This window comes from Cryptotermes secundus, unplaced genomic scaffold, assembly GCF_002891405.2.
Source record: "Cryptotermes secundus unplaced genomic scaffold, Csec_1.0 scaffold42, whole genome shotgun sequence".
In the NCBI taxonomy this organism is placed as follows: Eukaryota; Metazoa; Arthropoda; class Insecta; order Blattodea; family Kalotermitidae; genus Cryptotermes; species Cryptotermes secundus.
The window spans coordinates 27,645-33,644 of NW_019720161.1; positions in this window are offsets into that span (position 1 = coordinate 27,645).

Sequence of the window (6,000 nt, forward strand, 5' to 3'; positions counted from 1 at the left end):
AGAGTACCTGTCTGGTGTGAGACACACTACATCTCTCGTGACGTAAATTTAATCTCAGGAGTTAGACACTTCTTCATCAATCATTGTCAGTGGGCGCCTAACGTAAAGTTCGTGATACAAACATCTGATGCACGAATATAGAGCTCCTTCAGCAAGGTCCATTCGCATGGGAAAATTTCTTTCATAGTGACACCTATCGCCTGTCCGAGGCAGACGTTAACTGGACCTGTTGCCCAATTGCTGACTTCCATAAGCGTAGAGACCTCTAGGAGATGAGACATAATTTAGTATCTTCAGTCCTGTACATTCAAACAGAACATGGCGGTAGTGTGATAGTGTCCTCGTTTCATATTCTGAAGCCCAAGATTCGTACCTCGGCACGTAAATCAGCCATCCTGACTGATTTTACGTGTGTTTTAACCCCTTAAGGCAAATTCCGAGTTAGTACCTCAAATTAGGGAAGGCACTTTCATTACTTTGTGTTTTCAATTCGGTATTCACTAATTATCGCAGTAGCGATGCTACAAACAATGGCCAAGGAGGAAATGTCAATATTCTGGGAGGTCATAGTATCGGTGATTCTAAGCGAGAAATTGTATATGTGCATACACGTATGTCCTAATCCGAACGGTTTCCGAGATAGAGCTATTTCACTGTACAGACGAGCAACACGTCATGTCCTGACACGAGTTGCACCGAGATACAGCTGTTTCAGTATACACAGTGTACACAGTACACTGTACAGACGCGCAACACGCCATGTTCTCACACGAGTTGCACCGAGATAGAGCTATTTCACTGTACAGACGAGCAACATGTCATGTCCTGACACGAGTTGCACCGAAATACAGCTTTTTCACTATACAGTACACAGTACACTGTACAGGCGCGCAACACTCCATGTTCTCACACGAGTTGCACCGAGATACAGCTATTTCACTGTACAGTACACTTTACAGACGAGCAACACGCCATGTCCTCACAGGAGTTGCACCGAGATAGAACTATTTCACTTTACAGTACACAGTACACTGTACAGGCGAGCAACACGTCATGTCCTCACACGAGTTGCACCGAGATAGAGCTATTTCACTGAACAGTACACTGCACACTGTACAGGCTAGCAACACGTCATGTCCTCACACGAGTTACACCGAGATAGAGCTATTTCACTGTACAGTACACAGTACACTGTACAGACGAGCAACACGCCGTGTCCTCACACGAGTTGCACCGAGATAGAGCTATTTCACTGTACAGTACACTGCACACTGTACAGACGAGCAACACATCATGTCCTCACACGAGTTGCACCAAGATAGAGCTATTTCACTGCACAGTACCTGTACACTGTACAGACGAGCAACACGCCATGTCCTCACACGAGTTGCACCGAGTTAGAGCTATTTCACTATACAGTACACTGTACAGACGAGCAACACGCCGTGTCCTCACACGAGTTGCCAAGTGCACTGATGTTGACGGTAGAATTTTCGAAAATGTATTATACTAGGTAAACTGCACCAACTTTGTCACTTGAACAATAAATACCGGTATTGGAAACATTACGTAATATCTTTTTCTTATCAACAATTTTGGAACTGTACAGTGAAATAGCTTTATCTCGGAAACCGTTCGGAATAGGACACGTGTACATAAGCAATTTTGCATAGAATGGCCGATACTATAACCTCCCAGAATATTGACCTTTCCTCCTGGGGCACTCTGTATATTCCAAAGTATTGACAGCATCTTAACTTCTTTGTCCATTATTTTACTCAAGTCACTATTTAGGCTAAGTAGCACCGTTAATAGGATGATGTAAGAACTTGAAATTATTTGACATGACGCGATTGCGACCTGACCCCGGGATTGACCTGCAGAAGGTGTGAGAGACACCAGGGAAAACTCAGTCAGTATACACTGTCTCCCGGCCGAGGTTCGAACTGAGATCCTCAGGAATACGATTTGCAGGGCTACTGCTCGCTTCGTCGCCAAAAAAAAATTGTTATCAATGAGTATAAAATTATGTGTTGATGTAGGGGCTGCACGTAAAGGGTCTGTTCTGCGTAAAGAACTCCAACTATATCAGGACATGAGACAAAAGACGGAGTCTTGCTTCATTCGTGATTCGTCAGCATGAAGTTGACGTCAGCATCATGACTCAGACCGGTGTGCGGCGGTTTTTATAATCTCAATCGTTTCAATAGATCTCCTTTCTTTGCATCATGTCCCAGACTTCGTGTCTTGCCTGTTACATGTCTTGACGCATCCCGGTGTGCGACCTATCTAAAAGATCACATATTCAAGTAAACTTATGTAGGCCTCTAGAAAATTTTAAGGCGTGAAACTGAAACTCTGAAATTACCCAGTTTCGTGTTACCATATCAAATAATTCCCAAATGCTAGCACGTCACATGAACGTAATATATGTAGCAGGTCATGAATGAGCGAGAAGTCTTCATTTTAATGTATCGTGTTTATTTTTTAATATTGATGATATTTTCATGTAAATATGTAAAATGTAGCGTAATGTACAAAGAGGATGGTTTACTGTTGATTAGTTGTGCGTGTTATTCGTAGGAGATGGCGTTAAACATCAGCCTCAACGCATCATTCGATAACGAAGGACGGAAAGGAAGGAAAGGAATAAGGGAGGAAGTAGGGGAATTACCACATACAAGTATATAGCTCGGAAGCTTGTATAACAAATGAAAACACGTCCCGTTCAATTCTCAGCGGATTTTGCTATAGTGTGCCTATATATTCTAGCTCTTTACTGTGTCTGATGTCTCAAAAACAAGGCGCATTTTGCTTCAGTTGAGGTTCATTCGCCTGATCTGACGCAGGGACCGTGATGAGAATTTGTAACGGAATGTATTGTACAAATTGACAGAAATTATCCTGACACTCCTGAAATGATTTCTAGCGCGTACCGTTCCTTTCGAGAATTATAACATACTGTTCATATGAAGAATGTCGTCTTCTGGGATATGGGGTCGTATAGCTTAACCACCTGCTCATGCTGGTTCCTCGCCCTCGGATTTCTTATACCCTGAAGATGGAGGCGATACGTTCCTCCGAAACGTCGGTTTGCGCAGTATCTACACGACGCCACATCCCAGAAGACGGCATTCTTCATAGTCACCGCCGTGAAAACCTCAAATCTTACATACTGTTCATAAATTTCTCTTTTTTGACGCGCTTACAGGAAAAAGCTGCAAAAAAATGCGCTCTCTTTGGTATACCGTTCCTCTGTATTTGCCTATTTACATGGAACAGCTCGAAAAGCACTGAACATTTTATTACTAAATTTCATATTTATGAGCTCTATTGAATTTGTTGGCTGAACACAGTAGCCGCGCGGTCTAGGGCATGAACTGTTTTCGCCCTCTCAAACACTGGGATATCGCAGGTTCGAATCCCACTTATAGCATGGATGTCAGTGTGTTTGTGCTGTACTCTGTATAGGTAGCGGCCTTGCGACGGGCTCATCCCCCGTCCAAGGAGTCCTACCGTCTGTGTTGAAGTTCAAGAAACTGAAAAGGCGGCCAAAGTCCAACAAAGGGCTTAGAACCATAGATAGATAAATTTGTTGATCAGCTCTAATTGAGGTTAAAATCGGACAATTAACAATTTAAATGAAGAACAGTATTCTTCTTTGCCTGCGTCTTCAGATAACTCGCTACGTATTTATCGGAGCGAGAACGGTTTCGAAGAGAAATTGTAGTTAGCAGTAGGATGCATGCCATTGTCTGGTGTAATTTGTATGTTAGTCTTCCGATATTTAAGGTAATTAAAAAAAGCAAACGAATTTGCCACAAGTTACGGCGTGCATGCATTTTCAAACTTGTGAAGTTCTTCTACGTAGCCCGAAACGCTTCCTCACTTCGTACTCAAGTCAGTGTATGCCACTGAGTGTAATTACCCAAAGAGTATACGAGATGAATGTGAGCATAGTCCTTATGATGGCGCCATTGAACAGGGGGCGTAATGAGCAAACGGAAGTCATTTTATTACGAAATCGCTGAATATTGTGAACACAGTAATGAAATTTCGGGTTCGATAAAAGACGGGAAATTGATTGACTATTTCCTGTCAAGTTCTGCTGCAAGTGCTTTTTTGTTTTTTTATTGCTAGTGGGGTGGGACTAAGTCCCTTGTACTGCGGCCACTACTGGCCTATTGTACCCGACCCAGATGATAGGTGAGGGTGATTGTGGAGCAATTGGTGGAATAGAGATTGGCAGGGGGAACCGAAGTACTCGGAGAAAACCTGCCCCAGCGCCACTTTGTCCACCACAAATCCCACTTGACCGACCAGACCCGGGATCGAACCCGGGCCACCGCGGTGGGAAGGCAGCGGCTAACCGCTTGAACTATGGCGCGGCCCGCTGCAAGTGCTTAGTAAAATCATATTTCGGATATGTCATGATGTAAAATGGATCCAGGTTCAACGACCAGACAGTCCATCTAGGGTTTTTTGGTGGACAAAATGGCACTGGGACAGGTTTCTCTGTAAGCACTTCGATTTTCCCTTGCCAGTTATTATTCCGCCAGTGCTCTATTGCCTCATCTCTCATCCTGAGCTTGTACAATAGGCCCATTCGCGGACTAATTACCAAGGGACACAGTTTTTCCCCATCGCAAGAATAAAAAGCTGGCGCAGAAGCATTACTCCTACTTTCTCATACACTATTGACTTTGCTCTCTGAACTCTTACAGCAACAAACTAGTTGCTTCAAACTGCCCTGCTTCGATAACAACTCGACATCAACCACGAAGAAACCACAGTACTTCTATTTTTGCGTCAGTTCGTCTCCGCGGAAACGTGATTACCCATTCTTTTCGTAGCTTCACGTCACGTGTCGTGACAATTCCTCTATTCTTTCATGCGGTCATTACCTAGCAACGGCTGTTTCACTGCCACCACGGTTCTTGCTACATATGACTCGTAGCTGTTTTGTGACTCCTTGAATTATGACACAAATATCACAATTTGTCTCTGTAATTAATTAAGCACAACGTCATGAAGGCGTATGGGGAATATACATACAGCTTCATGTGTTCTTAATCTCGGCACTGGTTGCAGGTAGGTGATTAGCTTCACGCTCCGGCCATTTTGTAGCATGGTAAGGGATCCAGTTCCTATCCTCCCATGGCTTACTCTTCTGTCATGAAGATAGAGGTAATTTGTTAGCGGCCTCCGTAGTCTAGAGGTAACGTTCACCTCATGACTCGTGGTACGCGGGTTCAAATACCCGGCGGAGGTCGTCGAATTTTTAAGGGCGGGAAAATTCAGGGAACAAGTCCTCCGGGAGGGACTTTAAGCTGTGTGTCCCGTGTCGTAACTTTACGGCACGTAAGAGAACCTCATATCCCCAAAGGGGATCACTGAGTCAAATTCCAGGACGTTTCCCGCCCAACAATAGTCTCTAAGGCCTCCGATAGTTGGGGGAAGCATTATAGACACCGCTAAGCAAGTGGCCGAACTCGCTTGCTCGGCGGGACTGGTGGTAGGCACCATTTATCGGTAGAGTAAAGAGACTGGTAGAATATCATAGAGGGAAGCACAATAGATCAAACTGGTCGCGGTGCATGGGGAAACCCACCCTCTCTAAATAACTAACTAACTAACTAGAGGTAATGTTATATTTTAGCGTCCTGTTGCACTGATTTAAGTCCATGATTTATTTTATCCGTCTTCTAGTGCATACATTCATCTATCCCCTCTTCTCACTCGCACTACATGTTTCGGCACAAAAGTGCCATCTTCAGGTGCTGATCCAATCCACGACAAACTATATTAATATTTTAACACTTAACATTTATCAGTATATATGATAAATATATATTTTAGTTATTTTAGTATGTATAGACAAGGCATGCAATGAACTAGTTTGTCGTGGATTGGATCAGCACCTGAAGATGGCACTTTTGTGCCGAAACACGTAGTGCGAGTGAGAAGAGGGGATAGATGAATGTATGCACTAGAAGACGG